The sequence below is a fragment of the Bos taurus genome, chromosome 6 (assembly GCF_002263795.3).
Source record: "Bos taurus isolate L1 Dominette 01449 registration number 42190680 breed Hereford chromosome 6, ARS-UCD2.0, whole genome shotgun sequence".
Classification (NCBI taxonomy): Eukaryota; Metazoa; Chordata; class Mammalia; order Artiodactyla; family Bovidae; genus Bos; species Bos taurus.
In genome coordinates, this window is record NC_037333.1 from 67801385 (window position 1) to 67824844 (window position 23460).

At 41.3% G+C, this 23460-nt stretch overlaps 1 long non-coding RNA gene across 1 annotated transcript; it reads left to right on the top strand.

Moving 5' to 3' along the window:
* The first annotated feature begins 1380 nt into the window (after window positions 1-1380).
* Window positions 1381-23042, top strand: LOC132345515 (uncharacterized). Its single transcript, XR_009494892.1, has 2 exons — window positions 1381-12818; window positions 13340-23042. It is a non-coding gene; the product is annotated as an uncharacterized lncRNA (long non-coding RNA).
* The last annotated feature ends 418 nt before the right edge of the window (window positions 23043-23460 follow it).

Below are 23460 nucleotides of genomic sequence, written 5' to 3' on the forward strand. Positions count from 1 at the left end.
GTTAATGTGGTGTATTACACTGATTAATTTGCAGATATTGAAGAATCCTTGCATCCCTGGGATAAAACCCATTTGGTCATGGTGTATGATCTTTTTAATGTGTTGTTGGATTCTGATTGCTAGAATTTTGTTAAGGATTTTTACATCTATGTTCATCAGTGATATTGGCCTGTAGTTTTCTTTTTTTGTGGGATCTTTGTCAGGTTTTGGTATTAGGGTGATGGTGGCCTCATAGAATGAGTTTGGAAGTTTACCTTCCTCTGCAATTTTCTGGAAGAGTTTGAGCAGGATAGGTGTTAGCTCTTCTCTAAATTTTTGGTAGAATTCAGCTGTGAAGCCGTCTGGACCTGGGCTTTTGTTTGCTGGAAGATTTTTGATTACAGTTTCAATTTCCATGCTTGTGATGGGTCTGTTAAGATATTCTATTTCTTTCTGGTCCAGTTTTGGAAAGTTGTACTTTTCTAAGAATTTGTCCATTTCTTCCACATTGTCCATTTTATTGGCATATAATTGTTGATAGTAGTCTCTTATGATCCTTTGTATTTCTGTGTTGTCTGTTGTGATCTCTTCATTTTCATTTCTAATTTTATTGATTTGATTTTTCTCCCTTTGTTTCTTGATGAGTCTGGCTAATGGTTTGTCAATTTTATTTATCCTTTCAAAGAACCAGCTTTTGGCTTTGTTGATTTTTGCTATGGTCTCTTTTGTTTCTTTTGCATTTATTTCTGCCCTAATTTTTACGATTTCTTTCCTTCTACTAACCCTGGGGTTCTTCATTTCTTCCTTTTCTAGTTGCTTTAGGTGTAGAGTTAGGTTATTTATTTGACTTTTTTCTTATTTCTTGAGGTATGCCTGTATTGCTATGAACTTTCCCCTTAGGACTGCTTTTACAGTGTCCCACAGGTTTTGGGTTGTTGTGTTTTCATTTTCATTCATTTCTATGCAAATTTTGATTTCTTTTTTGATTTCTTCTGTGACTTGTTGGTTATTCAGCAGGGTGTTGTTCAGCCTCCATATGTTGGAATTTTTAATAGTTTTTCTCCTGTAATTGAGATCTAATCTTACTGCATTGTGGTCAGAAAAGATGCTTGGAATGATTTCTATTTTTTTGAATTTACCAAGGCTAGATTTATGGCCCAGGATGTGATCTATCCTGGAGAAGGTTCCATGTGCGCTTGAGAAAAAGGTGAAATTCATTGTTTTGGGATGAAATGTCCTATAGATATCAATTAGGTCTAACTGGTCTATTGTATCGTTTAAAGTTTGTGTTTCCTTGTTAATTTTCTGTTTAGTTGATCTATCCATAGGTGTGAGTGGGGTATTAAAGTCTCACACTATTATTGTGTTATTGTTAATTTCTCCTTTCATACTTGTTAGCATTTGTCTTACATATTGCGGTGCTCCCGTGTTGGGTGCATATATATTTATAATTGTTATATCTTCTTCTTGGATTGATCCTTTGATCATTATGTAGTGACCATCTTTGTCTCTTTTCACAGCCTTTGTTTTAAAGTCTATTTTATCTGATATGAGTATTGCTACTCCTGCTTTCTGTTGGTCCCTATTTGCATGGAAAATCTTTTTCCAGCCCTTCACTTTCAGTCTGTATGTGTCCCCTGTTTTGAGGTGGGTCTCTTGTAGACAACGTATGTAGGGGTCTTGTTTTTGTATCTATTCAGCCAGTCTTTGTCTTTTGGTTGGGGCATTCAACCCAGTTATGTTTAAGGTAATTACTGATAAGTATGATCCCATTGCCATTTACTTTATTGTTTTGGGTTCGAATTTATACACCGTTTTTGTGTTTCCTGTCTAGAGAATATCCTTTAGTATTTTTTGGAGAGCTGGTTTGGTGGTGCAGAATTCTCTCAGCTTTTGCTTGTCTGAAAAGCTTTTGATTTCTCCTTCATACTTGAATGAGATCCTTGCTGCTTACAATAATCTGGGCTGTAGGTTATTTTCTTTCATCATTTTAAGTATGTCTTGCCACTCCCTCCTGGCTTGAAGAGTTTCTATTGAAAGATCAGCTGTTATCCTTATGGGAATTCCCTTGTGTGTTATTTGTTGTTTTTCCCTTGCTGCTTTTAATATTTGTTCTTTGTGTTTGATCTTTGTTAATTTGATTAATATGTGTCTTGGGGTGTTTTGCCTTGGGTTTATCCTGTTTGGGACTCTCTGGGTTTCTTGGACTTGGGTGAATATTTCTTTTCCCATTTTAGGGAAGTTTTCAACTATTATCTCCTCAAGTGTTTTCTCATGGTCTTTCTTTTTGTCTTCTTCTTCTGGGACTCCTATGATTCGAATGTTGTAGCATTTAATATTGTCCTGGAGGTCTCTGAGATTGTCCTCATTTCTTTTAATTCATTTTTCTTTTATCCTCTCTGATTCATTTATTTCTGCCATTCTATCTTCCAATTCACTAATCCTATCTTCTGCCTCTGTTATTCTACTATTTGTTGCCTCCAGAGTGTTTTTAATTTCATTTATTGCATTATTCATTATATATTGACTCTTTTTTATTTCTTCTAGGTCCTTGTTAAACCTTTCTTGCATCTTCTCAATCCTTGTCTCCAGGCTATTTATCTGTGATTCCATTTTGATTTCAAGATTTTGGATCAATTTCACTATCATTATTCTGAATTCTTTATCAGGTAGATTCCCTATCTCTTCCTCTTTTGTTTGGTTTGGTGGGCATTTATCCTGTTCCTTTACCTGCTGGGTATTCCTCTGTCTCTTCATCTTGTTTAAATTGCTGATTTTGGGGTGTCCTTTCTGTATTCTGGCAGTTTGTGGAGTTCTCTTTATTGTGGCGTTTCCTCTCTGTGTGTGGGTTTGTACAGGTGGCTTGTCAAGGTTTCCTGGTTATGGAAGCTTGTGTTGGTGTTCTGGTGGGTGGAGCTGTATTTCTTCTCTCTGGAGTGCAATGAAGTGTCCAGTAATGAGTTATGAGATGTCTATGGTTTGGGGGTGACTTTGGGCAGCCTGTATCTTGGAGCTCAGGGCTGTGTTCCTGTGTTGCTGGAGAATTTGCTTGGTATGTCTTGCCCTGGAACTTGTTGGCCCTTCTGTGGTGCTTGGTTTCAGTGTCGGTATGGAGGCGTTTGATGAGCTCCTGTCAATTAATGTTCCTTGGAGTCAGGAATTCCCTGGAGTCAGGGTTTGGATTTAAGCCTCCTGCTTCCAGTTATTGGTCTTATTTTTACAGTAGTTTCAAAACTTCTCCTTCTATACAGCACCATTGATAAAACATCTACGTTAAAGATGAAAAGTTTATCTACCATGAGGGTCACCCAGAGAGGTTCACAGCGTTACATGGAGAAGAGAAGAGGGAGGAGGGAGTTAGAGGTGACCCGAATGAGATGAGGTGGAATCAATAGTGGAGAGAGTGGGCTAGCCAATAATCACTTCCTTATGTGCACTCCACACCTGGACCGCTCAGAGATGTTCATGGAGTTATACAGAGAAGAAAAGACAGAGGAAGGAGACAGAGGTGGCCAGAAGGATAAAGGGGGGGAATGAAAAGGAGGGAGACAGATCCAGCCAGTAATCAGTTCCCTAAGTGTTCTCCACCATCTGGAACACACAGAAATTCACAGAGTTGGGTAGAGTAGAGAGGGGTTAGGGAGGAGACACAGGCGACCTGGTGGAGAAAAAGGAGAGTCCAAAGGGAGAGAGAGCAGTTAAGCCAGTAATCTCATTCCCTAGTGAAAAATGGGTACTGAAGATTGGGTTCTTAAAGGTACAAAATTGGTAACAAATACATAAAAGCAAAAATTAAAAATCTAGAGTAGAGTTTGGAATTTTAAAAATACGATGTTAAAGAAAAGAAGAAGGAAAAGAAAGAAAAAACAAACAAACAAAAACAAGGTTGCGAAAATTATAAAGAAAATATAGGTACAAAATTGATAACTAATACCAAAAAGCAAAAGTTAAAAATCTAGAGTAGAGTTTGGAATTTCAAAAGTACAATGTTAAAAAAAAAGAAGAAGAAAAAGAAAGAGAAAGGAAAAACAAAAACAAACAATGTTGCAAAAATTATAAAGAAAATACAGGTACAAAATTGATATCAAATACCAAAAAGCATAAATTAAAAATCTAGAGTAGAGTTTGGAATTTCAGATATACAATGTTATATAAAAGAAGAATAGAAAGAAACAGAGAAAAAAAAAAGTCACAGAAATTATAAAAAAACTATAGGTACAAAATTGATAACAAATACCAAAAAGCTAAACTTAAAAATCTAGAGTAGAGTTTGGAATTTCAAAAATACAATGTTAAAGAAAAGAAGGAAAAAAAAAAAAAAAAGGTCAAAAAATTATTAAAAATATATATGTGAAGTTTGCTGAAGAAAAAAAAATAGGGTCTTTTTTTTTGCATAGTAATAGGTTATAAAAGTGAAAATTAAAGGAATAATAGAGGACTTAAAATTTTTTAAAAAAATTAAAAAAAAGAAAGAAAGAATGATCGTAAAAATAGTAAAAATATATCGAGGACTTTCTCTGGTTTTGTTGTGAGTATTGTGGGTTCAGCTCATTTTTGGCTAGTTCCTTGGTCCGACTTCTATTTCTCAAGATCTATAGGCCCCTTCCTATGTAGTCAGTAGTAACCACAGGGTTTTAATCTATTGCCTGTAGCTTCCAAGGTGGTTCCCTCTGTTATAGCTTCTTCTGTTTGCTGGACTCTTCAGTGTCTGGTTTCTGCCCTGACACAAAGGGGACGGTGGAGGACACTCTTTTTTTTTTTTTTCTTTTAGGCTCACTTGTTCAGTCGCGCTGTGGGGAGGGAGGGAGGGATGCTGCAAATAAGTAACACTGGCGTGTGCTTGCAGTGCCTCAGCCACACTGGGTCTGCCCCCTCTCACGGGGTGTGTAGCCTCCCTGCCCACACTGCTCAGGCTCTAGGTTGTTCCACCGGGAACCATTCGTGGCTGGCCCTGGGCTGCCTGCACCTCCCAGGTCCAAGCCACTCAGGTTCAGGCACTCGGGTAGTCCTCAGAGGCACAGACTCGGTTGGGCCTGCGTTTTGTGCCCTTCCCAGGTCCAAGCAGCTCAGGTGATAAGGTGTTTCGCGAGCGCGATTGCTGTGACTTATCGCCTCCCCGCCGATCGGTTATCTAGGTGTACAACCGGCGCACCTTCTCAGGGAGATGTTGACCATCCAGACCCCCAAGAAGTTTTAGTTAGCAAAGAAGCCTGCTTACAGTTTTATAGATAATGTCTCTCTGGGGCTGCGATTGCCCCTTTCCGGCTCTGGCTGCGTGTCACCGGAGGGGGAAGGTCTGCAGCCGGCTATCTCTGTTCAGTCCTTTGTTCCGTGCGCGGACCTGGCGGTGTCTTAGGTTAGGGCTGGCTTTTCGCGTGATAGATATCCCACAGTCTGGTTTGCTAGCCCAGATTATTTTGCTCAGATAGCGCTCGAATATTCAGGCCAGGTCCTTACTCTATGTGATGCAGCCCGCGCCGCGCCTCCCTGCCCAGCCCCCACTTGCTAATGGCGTGTGCAGGCGTCTGCGCTGCTTCTCCGCTGCGGGAGTTACCGTAGGGCTCGCAATCTGCGAGTTTTAATTGTTTATTTATTTTTTCTCCTTGTTATGTTGCCCTCTGTGCTTCCAAAGCTCGGCACAGATTCGGCAGTGAGAAGGTTTCCTGATGTTTGGAAACTTCTCTCTTTTTAAGACTCCCTTCCCGGGACGGAACTCTGTCCCTCCCTCTTTTGTCTCTTTTTTTGTCTTTTATATTTTTTCCTACCTTCTTTCGAAGACTTGGGTTGCTTTTCTGGGTGCCTGATGTCCTCTGCCGACATTCAGAAGTTGTTTTGTGGAATTTACTTGGCTTTTAAATGCTCTTTTGATGAATTTGTGGGGGAGAAAGTGTTCTCTCCATCCTACTCCTCCACCATCTTGGCTCCTCCCCGATTCACAGATTTCTAATGAGAGGGAGAGAAGAGGTAGAGAAATGAAAGTTTGAAAGAGCCTCTGGACAGAATGAGAACAGATGATTAAGAAATAGGTCTCATTGCCCTGAGAGAAATGAAAAGTAAAAATGAGACTAGGCTGTGTAACAAGAGAAGGCAATGGCACCCCACTCCAGTACTCTTGCCTGGAAAATCCCATGGACAGAGGAGCCTGGTAGGCTGCAGTCCATGGGGTCACTAGGAGTCAGACACAACTGAGTGACTTCACTTTCATGCATTGGAGAAGGAAATGGCAACCCACTCCGGTATTCTTGCCTGGAGAATCCCAGGGACGGGGGAGCCTGGTGGGCTGCCATCTATGAGGTCTCACAGAGTCAGACACGACTGAAGCGACTTAGCAGCAGCAACAGCAGGCTGTGTAACTGGCACAGCAAGAAGTGATGGATCTAGGACATTCAGTCTAGATGACATGGCTGGCAGGCTCCAGCCCCCGACTGATATGAAAAGCAGTAAGATTTGGAAGTCAGCCTCCTCTGACCTAGGAAACTCCTCTCTCTTTGCAGACTGCTGAGACCACCCGTCTCTGGACATGCCTTTTGAGAAATAAGGGAGAGCCAACAAACCCAGTTCCCCTAGCTTGAACTATCGTACATCTCCAAAGGCTTGCATATACTTTGCATTGTTTTCCAGGTGAAGGGATGATAAAAAAACAAAGTGGGAAGTTTCCATAGCTGAGCTGAGTTGCCATTCCCCGTCCCTGTGTAATAGTAACTAGACTGGGGTGGAATGACCTCAAGTATAAGAAGGTTATACTTGAGGTATAAGACTGGTTCCAAATTGGAAAAGGAGTATGTCAAGGCTATATATCGTCACCCAGCTTATTTAACTTTATGTAAAGTACATCATGCAAAATGCTAGGCTGAGTGAAGCACAAGCTGCAATCAAGATTGCTGGGAGAAATATCAATAACCTCATACGCAGATGGCACCACCCTTAGGGCAAAAAGCGAAGAAGAACTAAAGAGCCTCTTGATGAAAGTGAAAGAGGAGAATGAAAAAGCTGGCTTAAAACTCAAACATTCAAAAAACTAAGATCATGGCATCCAGTCCCATCAGATCAGATCAGATCAGATCAGTCACTCAGTCATGTCCGACTCTTTGCAACCCCATGAATCACAGCACACCAGGCCTCCCTGTCCATCACCAACTCCCAGAGTTCACCCAGACTCATGTCCATCGAGTCAGTGATGCCATCCAGCCATCTCATCCTCTGTCGTCCCCTTCTCCTCTTGCCCCCAATCCCTCCCAGCATTAGAGTCTTTTCCAATGAGTCAACTCTTCGCATGAGGTGGCCAAAGTACTGGAGTTTCCACTTTAGCATCATTCCTTCCAAACAAATCCCAGGGCTGATTTCCTTCAGAATGAACTGGTTGGATCTCCTTGCATGGCAAATAGATGGAGAAACAATGGAAACAGTGATAGACTTCATTTTCTTGGGCTGCAAAATCACTGCAGATGGTGACTGCAGCCATGAAACTAAAAGACGCTTACTTCTTGGAAGAAAAACTATGACAAACCTAGACAGTGTATTAAAAAGCAGAGACATTACTTTGCCAACAAAGGTCCGTCTAGTCAAAGCTATGGTTTTTCCAGTAGTCACGTATGGATGTGAGAGCTGGACCATAAATAAAGCTAAACACTGAACTGATGCTTTTGAACTGTGGTGTTGGAGAAGACTCTTGAGAGTCCCTTGGACTGCAAGGAGAGCCAACCAGTCCATCCTAAAGGAAATCAGTCCTGAATATTCATTGGAAGGACTGATGCTGAAGCTGAAACTCCAATACTTTGGCCACGTGATGTGAAAAACTGACTCATTGGAAAAGACCCTGATTCTGGGCAAGATTGAAGGCAGGAATAGAAGGGGATTATAGAGGATGAGGTGGTTGCATGGCATCACCAATTCGATGGACATGAGTTTGAGTAAGCTCTGGGAGTTGGTGATGGACATGGAGGCCTGTTGTGCTGCAGTCCATGGGGTGGCAAAGAATCAGACATGACTGAGCGACTAAACTGACTGATAAGAAGGTGGCAGGGTAAGACTGCAGCAAGCATGAGAAACTTCATAAGTTCCTGGAGTGATGTAATCAGCCAGGGCTTTCTATGGCTTTTGAGCTGCAGGCACAATGGAGGATGGCATCTGTGAGATTATTTGGGGGCACTGGAGAGGATCAGCTGGTGGAATAAAAAGGAAAAGTGGGACAAGGGGGTAGGCTGTGCCTCAGAATCACAATACCAGGAATACTAGATGACTCCTTACTAGTTTGGAACAAGCATCAGAGGAGGTCAAATTTTCCAAGGCAGAGAATGAGATATACTAAGGTAGAGGACAATTAATGACCACTTAGGTAAAGAGGACTCACCCAGGGGTGCTCCACTGTCCAGCTCCCGGGCTAGATTCCTGCCTGGCATACAGGAGATGTTGAAGGATGTCCTGGAGGAAGGGCATGTAGAAGACCAAGACTCTCAGTAGGAGACGATCACTCCAGTGGGGAGAGATCTAGAAATAGAACTGATGGTCAGTGGAAGGAAATGGAAGAATGGATCTCGTGGCCTGACCCCAGGACTATGACATTGTCATAGGCACAACAACACATTTAAGAAGCAGAGAAAGAAGCATTGTCATCATTATCCCACTTGCCACATCCTAGCTGGATGAGGCTTAGATAACACTGTTCCATATTCACAGGTTGCTCACCCTGAGCTTGGGATCTCTCTTTGAGACAAGGGGCAAGAGCAGAAAATGTGCCAAATGGGCTTATATTTTCAGAAAGCTGTTGAAGAAAAGCATCAGGTGAGACAATTAATATAAAAGTTAGATATAAGATCTTCCATAATATGGAGTGACCAAAGATCCCAGGAATAAGACCAATTCTTATTCTAAAATGATAACATTCTTGGGAAGTACATGGATGACATACAAAGTTTGGCTTTCTGCAGTGGCTAAGTTGTCTGGGACAACCTCCTGCAACCTAAGAATAACTAGATAAGTTAGGCAAAATATTAAAAATCTATTTGAAGGAATTGAAAAGCTACTAAGGAAGTGAACATTTGTTAGGCAAAGATCTAGAAGAAGAAAGAAGCCAAGAGAAATGAGCCTGGTATTCAAGGCTCATCTTTTTCCCTCCAGGCAGTTTTCAAGTATGAAAGTGAAAGCAGAGGCTGAGGGGCTCAGATCTTTTGAAGGTCTCATGGGGAGGGGGGATGACAAAATTCCCAGAGTTCAGAGTATGCCAAGGAGGATGGGTTCTGGTCACCAGATCTAAGGTTAGGACCCTGAGAATCTGTGAGAGTCAAGGCTGTCTATGAATAACGATGATCTAGAAATAGACCAATACTCACAGGACTAAAACTCTGTTCCAAATCAATTCAGTCCCTCATGAAATTAAGGTAATAGCCTCTAACAGCCTGACAAAACCAGAAGTAAATTCTCTCTGGAAAAATGTGTCATCCACGAGGGATACATATATGAAGTCAAATTCTATTCACTCATAGAAAAATTCAAATTAAAAGCAGAGATGTAATTTATCTTCAGAGAAGCTAACAGATTAAATGTGTGCATGCATGCTAAGTCGCTTCAGTTGTGTCCAACTCTTTGCCACCCTGTGGACTGTAGCCCGCCAAGCTGCTTTGTCCGTAGGGTTCTCCAGGCAAGAATACTGGAGTGGATTGCCATGCCCTCCTCCAGGGGACCTTCCTGACCCAGGGATTGAACCTATATCTCATTTCTCCTGCATTGGCAGGCAGATTCTTTAGCACTAGAACCACCTGGGAAGCCCAAATGAAGAAAATAACGCAAAATCTAGTGATGCTGACCTTAATGTTTTCACACTAGATATGAGTATCTTTGGTTTCTACTGAGACTTCTTTTTAAATTTTATTTATTTATTTGCTGCCTGAGGTCTTGTTTGTGGCATGTGGGATCTTTTATTGTGGCGCGAGGGCACATGGGATTAGTTGCCCCATGGCATGTGGCATCTTAGTTCTCTGACTGAAGATTGAACCCACGTCCCCTGCATTGGAAGGCACATTCTTAACCACTGAACTGCCAGGCAAGTCCCTGCTGAGACTTACTTCTAAGCTTGATCTTGCTGCCTTTTTGGAACATGTGAGTTCATACCTCTCCACCTGTTCCAGCAGGTGCCAATCAGCCACAGACTTGGCTAAGTCTTTAATATCCTCTTCCTTAGAAATTTGAACTAAGATATACTGAGTCAGTCAGGAAGGTATAGGTGAGTATGAGATCTATAATGTCATGAAGATTTGGGGTAGGTTGACATTTTACATTGTTTATATTGGATGGCATCACTGACTCAATGGACATAAGTTTGAGCAGACTCCAGGAGATGGTGAAGGACAGGGAAGCCTGGCATGCTGCAGTCCACGGGGTCACAAAGAGTCGAATACGACTGAGCGACTGAACAACAACAACAACAACAACATGCTAATAAATCAGAAATAAAAGCTGATTAGCAAAGAGCAGGAGCAAGAAGCAGATATGGGACATGCAGTTCCTTGAGAGATGGATGGGACAGCTTGGTCCCCAGTTTCAGGTCCATAACCCATTTCCCCAGGTCTTTGCTCAGCTTTTTGATGTCTATTTTTGGATATCTATAAGACTATTGGGAGAAGGCAATGGCAACCCACTCCAGTACTCTTGCCTGGAAAATCCCATGGATGGAGGAGCCTGGTAGGCTACCGCCCATGGGGTCATGAGAGTTGGCCATGACTGAGCGACTTCACTTTCACTTTTCACTTTCATGCACTGGAGAAGGAAATGGCAACCCACTCCAGGGTTCTTGCCTGGAGAATCCCAGAAACAGGGGAGCCTGGTGGGCTGCTGTCTATGGAGTCGCACAGAGTCGGACATGACTGAAGCAACTTAGCAGCAGCAGCAGCATAAGACTATTGAAGCCTTGACATAAGCTTTCCTTTATTAAAAACTATCATACAGAACCTCATGTGATATCTATAATTTCTTGTTCGCAGTGTTAGCAATCATTAAAATAAAAACCAGGCCTATAAAAAGAACAAGATTTTTTGAAGGGGGAACATCAGTAGGAAAAAGACTCATAAGTGATTCAGATATTAGGATTATCTGACATGGAATTTAAATTAAATGAATATTTGTAAGGAAATTCAGCAGAGAACTGGAAACTATAAAAAAGAAACAAAATGAAAATTCTGGAACTGGAAAACCCACTTAGATGAAATTAACTCAGTGGATTGGATTTAACTGAAGATTAAACACTATGTAGACAGAATTAGTGTTGAGAAGATATGTCAGAGAAAATCCAGATGAAAGCACAGAGAAATTTTAAAATGTAGAAAATATGAAGACAAGTCAAGAGATGTATGGCACAGTGAAAAGCTGTAAAATACACATAATTTGAGTCTTGGGAAAATAGAAAGTAGAAGCAGCAGTATTTAAAGAAATGTGTTTTTTTTTGGTCATTAAATCATGTCCGACTCTTTCGTGACCCCCATAGACTGTAATGTTCAATAATTTCCAAAAAGTAATGAAAGAAGACAAGCCCCAATTAGAGTCCTACAAACACCCAAGCAGGATGAATATAAAGGAACAAGACTTAAGTACATACAAGTAGAACTTCTGACAAAAACAAAACAAAACAAAACAAAACAGAAAGTCTTTAAAAATGGCCAGACCTATAAGTAACAACAGTAAAATATTATCAACAAGTTAAAAACAAATATATGTATATGACTGAATCATTTTGCTATATACCAGAAACTAACACACATTGTAAGTCAACTATACTGCTATTAAAAAAAGATAAGGAAAAGTTTGCAAAGGCAGTAAGGGTAAAAAGGAATACATTTCTTTGGCAACAAGAGCCTCAGTGGCAATAACAATGGCTACAGCCATTTCGAGAACCACCACTTCTCATCAAACATAATGAAACTGAGAAGACGGACCATACTTTCAATGTGCCAAAGTGAAAAATCAATTTGTTAACCCAGAATATTTACTCCATTGAAAATATCCTTTAAGAATAAAAGCAAAATAAAGACACCTTCAGATAACTGTAAATCAAAAGAATATGTTCCCAGCAGTTTTGCAGTACATTTAGCAGCTCATGCTAGATTGATGGACTGGATATTTTACTATTATGAAATATCCCTTCTTATCTTTAGTAATATCCATTGCCTTGAAATCTACTTTGATATTACTGACGTAAGGAGAGATATTTCAAAACAGTAAAATCTTCAATCTATCAGTTTGTTATATCTATCTATTGATATATTCAATCTATTCAACTTGTTTTATCAATCTATTATATATTCAATTTATTATATCAATAAAATATAACAAAAAGGGACAGAACCAAAAAGAAGATGAGACAGATCCACATAGAGATTTTATCACATCTCTCACTGATAGAATAAGCAGATAAATAGACATTAAGGATATTCAACATTTGAAGAGCAAAATGGTCAAACTTCATTGACTTACATAGCACACAGCTTTCAACAGCTTCAGAATAGGCATTTTTTCAGGTGTATGTGAAACAATACCAAAAGTAACCATGCTAAGTCACTTCAATCCTGTCTGACTCTGTGTGACCCTACTGGTTCAAAAAACAAATTTCAGATTTGCTTAACAAGATTCCAATAAGGTACCAACAGCAAAACTAAATAATTGTCTCAGAAGTCAGGTTGGGGATTACTCTTGAGAAGGGGGATAATAACAGGAAGAGGAAAAGAAATAGGCATTTGGGATGCTGATTCATCTGTTTCTCAACAGAAAAACCTTCCTACAAAACAAAATGAGGCAAAACTTCAAGCCTGGAGAACCCCATCAGTGAATTCATCTCAACATTTGAGGAAGAGGTAACATTAACATTTTAAATATTGCTTTATAATGCCAGTGTAACCTAAGGACTTTACAAGAAAGAATCCTTTAGATCAGTTTCTTTTGTGTCATATGTGCAAAATCTTAAACAAAATATTAAATTGAAGTTGATAAAGATGATCAAACTGGATTTATTCCAAGAGTGAAAAGTTAAACTTTCGAAAATCAGTCAATGCAATCTACTGTATTTACAATTGTATAATCTCAATAGTTGAAAAAATATTTAACAAAAGCATCTGATATTCATGAATTAAGTGTCAGATGATCCATACACTTAGTCATCTGAGAAATATAAATTAGAACCCCTAGAGGGGCTACAATGAAAAATAAAATGTCTGACTATCCCCAGTTTAGTGAGGAGATTGAATGACTGAAACTCTTATCCATGGCTGGTGTGAGTACACTTTGCTACCCATACCATGGAAAATCATTTGTCATTTGAACATACAAACTAAATTTGAACATACATAATCCCTGTGATTCATCATTTTCCCCCTAGGTATAACTCATCAGAAATGCTCGTGTCTGTGTGCCAAATGATATTGAAATGGAAGCAAACCACCCCTACGTGCAGTGCTGTGTGATTATTACAGTTCTACTACCAAATGAAAGAAATAAGATGCAGTTCATTCTCTGTAATTCCCTTTACATAAGGTTCAAAACCAGGAAAACTAATCTGCACGGTTAGAAGCGAGGTTTCCTCTGAGGAAAAGAAGAGTCGTCATTTGGAACCAGAGTAGGTGGGGGGCGGGGATGAAGTTCTAAGTTTCTGGTAGTGACTTGTTTGTCTTAGAATGATGGTTGTACAGGTTTTTTCACTTTGGAATTGCTTCTGGAGCTCTCCAATATTTATACCCCTTTTAGTTATATATATTCTACTTCAGTAAAAGAATTTATATTAACATGAAAGCATAGAAATTGTCCACTTTACTGAAGTTGTGAAATTTTTGCACTGCCATACAAATACTGCCCTGGTTTCTTTTTCTGAAAGGCAGCAGTAATTCATCCTATGAATGTATAAACCCCAACACAACTCAAGAATCAGGCAAGTGGGTGCAATGTATGTGGTATGTGAAGAATCCAAATAGATCCCTCGGCTGTCACAGCTGAGCTGTGGGGCTGCCAGGAATCTCAAGGATGAGAAGACAATTAAAGAAAATCCTTTATGGGACAAGGGCTTTGAAGAAGCCTCAGGTTAACAAATATCCAATGGGAACTCTCCTCCTCTGCTAACAGGTAGTCATGGATCACAAGCAATCGAGGCATGTAAAATTTGCCACCAAAGTAATTGTACGTGGGGCTTCCCTGGTGGTCCAGTGGTTAAGAATCCACCTTGCAATGCAAGGGACACAGGTTTGATCCCTGGTCTGGAGGATCCCACATGCCGCAGAGCAACTAAGCCAGTGCACCACAGCTAATGAGCCAGTGCTCCCGAGCCTGCGAGCTGCAACTGCTGAGCCCATGCACCGCAACTACTGAAGCCCTAGAGCCCAGGCTCTGCAAAAAGAGAAGTCACCACAATGAGAAGTCTGTGAACCCCAACGAAGAGTAGCCCTTGCTCGCCATGACTAGAGAAAGCCCACGTGCAGCAACGAAGACCCAGAGCAGCCAAAAAAAAATAGAATAAATAAATAAATTTTTTTAAAAAATAATTATACATAATACCTGCTGAGCTCTTTTTATGACCTGGGCCCACTTTGCAAGCAATAACTTATTTTATCCTCACGATAACCTTTTTCTAATTACACAGATGAAAATATCAGAGGCACAGACTGGTGTAGCAATTTGCCACAGTGTGGGAGTAAAGAGGCAAGATGTGAACCCAGGCAGTCTGGCCACAGGGCTCAAACTCCTAACGTCTGTCCACACAGCTGTTCCAGGCTAATTAGCAACTTTACAAACTGGTCTTGCACACATCTCAGTAATGTGACGGAAGGAATACAATTTTTTTTTTTAAATGTTCTGGTAGAATGTTTTTCCCACACAAAGAAAATATTTTTGTTTTCTCCATTGCTGTGGTTAGAAACTCATCTGCCTGAAAAGCCCTTCCTTTGGCAGCTTTACAATAGAAAATTCTTCCTCCTGCCTAGTCGAGGGGGAGGCTTAGAATTAGGGGAGGCTGCTAGAAAGTTCTGACCTTAGGAGAGCTTCACTGTGACAGCGAGTAACTACCTGTTTCTAGAAGCAATAGAAGCTCTCTCTTTAAGCCTGTTCTGCTCAGGACCCCATCTGTTTCCAATCCTAATTCTTCGGGAAAAGGGGAGATTAGAGACTGTGAAGAATCCACCTGCAATGAGGGAGAACTGGGTTTGATCTCTGGGTTGGGACGATTCCCCTGGAGAACAGCATGTCAACTCACTCCAGTATTCTTAACCTGGAGAATCCCCATGGACAGAGGACCCTGGTGGGCTCTAGTCCATGGGGTCGCAATGAGTTGGTCATGACCCAACGACTAAGCACAGCACACATCATTTTGTAACATCAGACTTTCCTCTGGGACACCATTCAGTTTTTTGTTTGTTTTTTGGTCAGGGCTTCTTGGTTTTTATTTATCTCTTTATTTGAAAATACATGAAATTCTATGAATTTGGTTTTTGTCTCTCTGCTGAGAAACTGTGGTGTTGGAGAAGACTCTTGAGAGTCCCTTGGACTGCAAAGAGATCCAACCATCCATCCTAAAGGAGATCAGTCCTGGGTGTTCATTGGAAGGACCGATGATGAAGCTGAAACTCCAATACTTTGGCCACCTGATACGAAGAACTGACTCATTTGAAAAGACCCTGATGCTGGGAAAGATTGAGGGCAGGAGGAGAAGGGGACAACGGCAGATGAGATGGTTGGATGGCATCACCAACACAATGGACATGGGTTAGGATGGACTCAGGGAGTTGGTGATGGACAGGGAGTCCTGGCACACTGCAGTTCGTGGGGTTGCAAAGAGTCAGACGCGACTGAACTGAACTGAACTGATGAGCAACTGGGTCAATGTGGGAACCAGAAATCCAGATTTTGACACTCTACCACCTCCTTTAAGCTGTTAAGAACATTCTGCATTTCCAAAGTTTCACATTTTGGCTTAATCTGACTTAATTTTATAGTGACTGAAAGCTAGTTCCTTCTTCAGATTAAGTTCTAAGCAACTACATGTCCAAGGAATATACTACCAGCTATTACACATATGTATTTATGACTTGTTTCATTCTGTAAATGTGTTTCTGGAAATGGTTGATTAAAGAAAGTGACTTCAGAGAAGATAAGTCAACCCTGACACGGCTCGGATTGTTTAGGGGTGCCAGGCTGTCTGGGAACTCTGATTCCAGCCCAGGTAACTGTTGGGTGTCAGCAGATGGCAAAGGGTTCGCTGGGATGAAGTCTGACTGAAGCCAGTGTGAATGGTAACCGTTGCGGTGTTTCTGCTTGTCCGGGCAGCAATCTCAATGTGTGAGACCTGCTAGCCTGTCTCATCTCATACAGCTTAATTATATGAATACTAATTTTATGGATTCCTTTAAATGCCTACTTGGTGCCACAAACAATTCAAATATTTTTAGTCATCAAATAGGTTAAGAATTGGCATAGAAAGGCCAAGTTTACAAGGAGCCAGCCCTTCCCAGACTTCTAATTTCTGTTTCTTGGAGAAGAAATGATTCCAGTGTTCTCAATGAGACACATTTCAGTTCTATTGTTTTCATGTTGTGTCCCCAGATCGTAGCAGCAATCAACAACATGTGGCTGGGATGCTTTGCTTATTGCTCATGACTTACTAGTAAAATGTGTTCCTTCTCTAACTTTAAAATATTTTCAAATGATAAATGAGCATGGTTATAAGTTATATAATGCAGAGAGGATTCTAATGAAAACATCATCCACATCACTCACTCATTCCCAGCTCAATTCAAGCTGAACTGTGAAACTCTACAGATGCTAGAATTTTCTTAACAGCTTAATATACAAGAGTTAATATGGGTTTTAAGAAAACAAAAACAAGGGTTTTCTCTTGCTGTTTGATGGTTTGTTCTCCAATTTCTCCATTTACTACTGAGTCATGTTATTCAGTTGGCTTATCATATCTTTTTCTCTAGTGTTTTAGATCTTAATCAAATATATGATGTTCGGGCAGAAAATCTGCATATTCATTTCTCTTGAATCTGTCAGAGAGTTGAGGTTGTGTCAACCAACTGACTTGAAATCTAAGGAATTCCCTGTGGTCCAGTGATTAGGTCCACACTTCACTGCCGTGGCCTGGGTTCAATCCTTAGTTGGGGAACTAAGATCCCACAAGCTGCTTGGCTAAAAAAAAGAGAGAGAGAGAGAAAAAATCTAAGGTAAAACAGGCATCTCCAAGAAGGAATGGGCTGTGAGCCCTTTCTTGACCAGGGCAGATGCTTTTAGATACAAGTTGGTAAGAATTCAACTACGGTTTTTAATGAATTGCTAAGGGCTAAATGTTACTAGAATAAAAATACAAAACTCCTTGGAGCTACAGAATTTGCACCAATTTGCAGGTTCTTTTGGAGAAGGAAATGTCAACCCACTCCAGTATTCTTGCCTGGAGAATCCCATGGACAGAAGAACCTGGTGGGCTGCTGTCCATGGCGTCACCCAGAGTCAGCCACGACTGAAGCGACTTAGCAGCTGCAGCACCAGCAGCAGCAGCAGGTTCTCTGGGGCTTTCTGGGTGGCGCTAGTGATAAAGAACCCACCTGACAATTCAGGAGACACGAGAGATGTGTGTTCGATTCTTGGGTTGGGAAGATCCTCTGGAGGAGGGCATGGCAACCCACTCTAGTATTTTGGCCTGGAGAATCCCAAGGACAGAAGAGCCTGGCAGGCTATGTACGGTCCATATAGTCGCAAAGAGTCGGACATGGCTGACGCAACTTAGCATGCCCACACGTTCTTCACTGGAACTTACCAGGTGCTCATAGAAAGGCTGGGGACAGAGTGGTGACCATGACTGGGGTCATGACCAAGGAACACTGAGCTTCAGGATCACCTGCTCTTTATCTTCAGGGAGAGGCTGCCCTGTCCCTCAGGCCGCTCCTTGCACACACAGCCCTGAGACGTGGCCTGGGAAAGGGGCTGAGAGCTGGGGCTCCTGGCACTCCCAGTGGGAACGTGCCAGCACCTGCATGGTGGATCACCTCTCCCAACAAGGCCAGGAACCAGTCCTGGAGGCCCCGCCCAGAGGGTTCTTCCACGGAACCAGGCCTAGGCCATGGGCCTGCTGTTGAGCAGGAGGATGTGAAATAGTGGAACTGAAAGGTCAGAACTGCCCCTCTGGCCCTGAGGGATTGTAGGCAGTGATAAGAGAGGAAACAGGAGGGGAAGAATGAGATGAGGAAGGAGGAACTTAGGGATAAGACCAGGGAATGCTGAGGGCGTCAGTGAAGACTCTGGGAGGAGGTCCCTCAGATCCTACTGCCTCCCACACACCTGGGGCTGCCAGAGCCCAGGCACCTCAGCCATGCAGCAAGTCCAGGAGGTAGGGGCTGGAAGTTAGCTGCTGTCTGTAGGCTATGGTGTGGCTCAGACCAGGCTGACAAGGGCCCAGAAGGGGATGCACTGGACCTAACCTACGTGCCTCCCTGGACTGCCTTGGCCACCCACCCCTGGGCCCAGTCATGGGGCTGCGGCCAGCCATGCTGGGCCTTGTCCACCCTCTGCAGCTCTTCTCTCGTGGTAGCCAGCCTGGGCCAGCAATGTGTGGCCCGAGTGAGCAACTGCCCTGGGCCTGCTATGGACCTCACCCTCTAACGGTGAAATGTGGGTCCCATGGAAGCCATTACAGCTGAAGCCAGAGCCCCACCATTTTCAAGTTCAGGCACAGCATGCTTTCACAGGGGTTTGGCTTCTCTGAGTGCTGCACAGCGGGTCTGGGGAATGCAACCCAGACGTGCAGGAAAGTTTTGATTTGTGGGGTAAAGTTGGAACAGGGAGACAGGAAATGGAAGGAGCCCACAAATGCATTCCTTGCCCTTCCTCCTCTCCCCTTCCTCCCCCATTCTTGACTATTTAATGACTCCACTATCCAGGCAGCAATTCTAGAGACATCCACAACCCTGGGCAGTCAGCTATGTGTCCTTGAACATCATCTTGTATTTGTATTCCCTTGTCCTTGTTCGGTGACCTTTTCCTCTCACTCTGGCTTCCTAGGGATTGTTCCCCATCCGCAGAACCCCCTAGGCTTCCCAGGTGGCTAGTGGTAAAGAACCTGCCTGTCAATGCAGGAGACAAAAGATGCAGGTTTGGTCTCTGGGTTGGGAAGATCCCCTGGAGGAGGGAATGACAACCCACTCCAGTATTCATGCCTGGAGAATCCCATGGACAGAGGAGCCTCGCAGGCTATGGTCTATAGGGTCACAAAGAGTCGGACATGACTGAAGTGACTTAGCACACACACGCAGGTCTCCCTGCTAATAATACACTGGCTTTTAAATTTGACCACAGGATCTATTTTCTAGGGACCCCAGGATCAGGCAGCAAGTGTGGAGGGTGGTTAAGGTTTTCTTCTGGGGATCTTGCCCTAAAGCAGACTATGTGGCCAGGTGGCCCTTGATGGAGGGCTTTAGGGCTAGAAGTGCAGGCCAACCTTAGTGTTTATGAGAGCCTGGGAAGGGTCTGGCAGGTGAGGAACAGCAAGAAAATGACAATAAGAGGTGCAGCCACTGGGCTGTCCAGTGACACCTTCCGCAAAGCCTAGTCTTTTATTTATTTATTTATTTAGCATTTAATTATTTGACTGCACCAAGTCTTAGTTGCTGCATGTGGGATCTGTTTCCCTGACCAGGAATCGAATCTGGGTCCCCACCATTGGGAGCGCAGAATCTCAGCCACTGGACCACCAGGGGAGTCCCCTTGCAAAGCCTAATTTGAGAATACTTTCTCCCCAAAGCCCCCAAAACAGAGTGTGTTCCTCATGTACCCAGACACTGACCAGAGAGGGAAAGAAAGGAGATAAAAATCAGAGATGAATTCGTCCTGGTGAGGCTGCTCAAACCAGTCCAGACAGTTCCCTTACTTTTCAACAGATTAAAATTTTATTCAGAAAGGAGACAATTTAGATTTGGGAAAGATATAAATATTTTTTATTGGCAAGTCTAAGTTGTTTCTCCTAACCTAGGAAGAATATCAGTTAACAAGTGAAAGAAAAAATCCAATTTACTCTGCAAGCCTACATGGCCTTTGAGCAGTTTTGTGGACTACCTGTAACTCACTGGAGGACTCGGTGAGAACCAGGATTACAGGACTGAGGAGCATCAGAAGTGGCCATGGACTGGCAGATGGCTGGCCAGTACAGCCATTAGCTGACTTTGTGATTGGGAGGTAGTTCTTTCTTTATCTTGAAACGTGGCTGCTTGGCCAGATCCATGTTTCTAAGGCAGAGGTTGCAAACTGCAGGTGGCCACAAGGGCCAGGGAGTTACTGGAGTGGATGAAGTGGACCTCACGGGAACTGTGTGAACTGGAGAATGTTTGCTCCGTATGAACAGGCAGCCACTGCAGAAAAGAGGGTATGGTGTTCCCAGGGAATAGCTTACATTTATGGAGGCAGATAGATGATCTCATTTTAAGCTCACAGTAACCCTACATGGAGCTACTGTTACTATCCCTATTTTTCAGATGAAGATGATAACATGAGTTGCTTCGAGTCCTGAGGCACAGAGAGGTTAAATAATTTGAGGTCCAAACAAGCAGGAAAGTGGCTGAGCTGAGCTTCAGACACAAGCAGTCTGGTGCCAGAACATGCCTGGTAATGATAGCACAACTCTGCTGATTTCCCATGATTAGTCAGAAACTGAGATTTTAAAAACTTTCAGAAAATGATCAAATGAACTTATTTATATAATAGAAACAGACTCACAGACTTAGAAAACAAACTTATGGTTACCAAAGGAGAAAGGTTTAGAGAGGGAGAGGGATAAATTAGGAGTTTGGGATTAACATGTACACACTACCATGTATAAAACAGATAATCAACAAGGTCCTACTGTATAGCACAGGGAACTGTATTTAAATATTCTATAATAACCTAACTGGGAAAAGAATCTGAAAAAGAATAGACATGTGTATAACTGAATCACTTTGCTGTACACTTGAAAATCATACAACATTGTCAATCAACTACAACATTAAATAAAATTTTGCAATTAATAAAAAAAATTTAATATCCCAATTTAAATATTCAGAGTTTAAAAATACTCTGCAAGCCAAAGAAAACAGAAGTGTAGGCCAAGACATGGCCTGTGTTGCCAGCATGTGTCTGGCGTTCCATGAACAGTAGTTAGGCAGTATCCTTGGAAAGCAAAATTTTTGTTTTTTTCCCCCCAGATATTCATGGCAAAGTTTTAACTTGGTTTTTCTACAGAGCAGTCAAGCTGGGCACCTACACTTTTACCGATAATGTTTTTTCATTGCTCCACACATTTCCAGAATTCTTTTGGAATTGTCTTCACAAAGGTTTACAAACCAGCTATATTATTTTGTAACCGTATCTCCTTTTTAAATGAAACTAGCATTTCCCTGTGTGATTCCAATCATCTTCACCAGATGTGGCTCTGAATCACTTCTAGTTATTTCCAGAAATCACATCCATTCCGAATGCATGGCAATTTACTGCCCGGGGAATCATTCAAAAGAATGTATTTCAGAAATCATTAAAATACATTTATAGCCTTCAAGATAACAACCTTTAAACAGACACAGCGATTCATCTCTTCATGTTCTTATTGGTTAAAAAAACCCAGCCTCTGATATCAGGCTTCATCTCATTTATATTAGCTGAGTTGATATTCTGGGCAATGATGTGATATTATCCCTTATAAATTCTGCCATACAAAATCAATCATCTCTTTCTTTCTCTCTCTCTTTGGTGCTAAAAATTATGGCAAGGTACAGAAATTTAGATAGTTTAAGTCTACAATAGGATAATACCTGAGGTCTTGTAAAGCTGATCAGTGTGCACTAGATTCGTTTTTCTAGACTTTTTGCTGTGTATGAAGGTGGCTCTGTGTAGCATAGCCTTTCTAAACACACCTGCAGTTTTCCTTTAGTTCCTGGGATGTAAAATAAATTCCAGTGTAGTTACCAGCCACATAAAGAGTACAGTTTTCCACAAGTAATTTAATGGGGAAAAAAACTAAAGAGGAATATGAAATGAAGAATATCAGTGGTGGCCAGTTGGACAGATCATCCTGTTTCTGTTGCATCCATTCTCAACTCACAGTCTTCCCGAAATGGGGTGGGGAGGCTGGGCCCTACCCCATTACCATCTGCTCCCCCTCCTAGCTTAGCAGGAACAGGACTGGCTTCCAGCTAAGCAATATTATTCTGTCTCTATTGCATATGTTCTACAATCCACATATTTTCTTTCTTTCTTTTTTGTATTTTAAACCCACCATCTTCTTACCCTAAGCAAGTATTAGTGCATTTATTGTTCTTTCTGCCCAATAGTTTCTAGACTTGGATGTTTTGATCAGAAGTTTTTATTTTAAAAATGGCTGGAATTAACATAGTAATGTAAATTTAAAATTTTTCCATGTAAGGATATTAAAAAGAATACCTTCTTTTAAAATGAATAAACAACAGGGTACTAATGTAAAGCATGGGGAACAATGGCCTGTGATAAACTATACTGTAAAACAATTTTTTAAAATATGGAAAAAAAGCCTGCTAAAATGTGTTCAAATATGTGGAGTATAGATGTACCCGATACTGAAACAACACCAGGGTACTTCAAAACAGGACAAGCTGAGCAAATTAGTACATGTTCTTTATATTCCCTAGATTGGGAATTGTTTATAATTATAGTGGCAGAGAGTAGCATAGTTTGTCTTTTATACTAAACTTTATTGGCTATTCTGGACCAAAAGAGGAATATTTATTGTATAAATATTTCAAATGGGAACACATTTGTCTGTTTGTTTTAAAAAAAAATACCATCTATGATTGCTGCCATTTGATTAAAGGTGATTTTAATCTTTAAAAGAGTAAAAAAAAAAAGACACAATCCTAGAATAAAAGATGATGAAATAAAAATTTCTCTTCACACCCTATATGATCACACCCATTCTTGAAATGAAATGAAAATAACAAGTGTAGGTAAGAATGTGGAGATATTGTAACCCATGTTCCCTGTTGGTGCGAATGTAAAGTGGTGTTCTAGAAAACAATTTAAAAAATTAAAATTTTCATATGCTCCAACTCTTCTACTTTTGGATATATATATACCTGTAAAAATTGAAAGCAAGGTCTTGAAGAAATATTTGTACACCCATATTCATAGCAGCACTATTCACAATAGCCAAAAGGTGGAAGCAACCAAACTGTTCACTGGCAGATCAATGGATGAACAAAAAGTGGTATATAGATGCCAAATAATGTACAAATCAAGAAAGAATGAAATTCTGACATATGCAACCACATAAATGAAACTTGAGGACATTATGCTAAGTGAAATAAGCCAGTCACAAAAAGACAAATACTGTATGATTCCACTTATATTAGGGACCTAGAGTTATCAAACTTTTAGAGAAAATAGAATGGTGGTTGCCAGGGATGAAGGAGAGGGGGATATGGGAGTTATTATTTGATAGGTACAGAGTGGCAGTTTTGCACATTG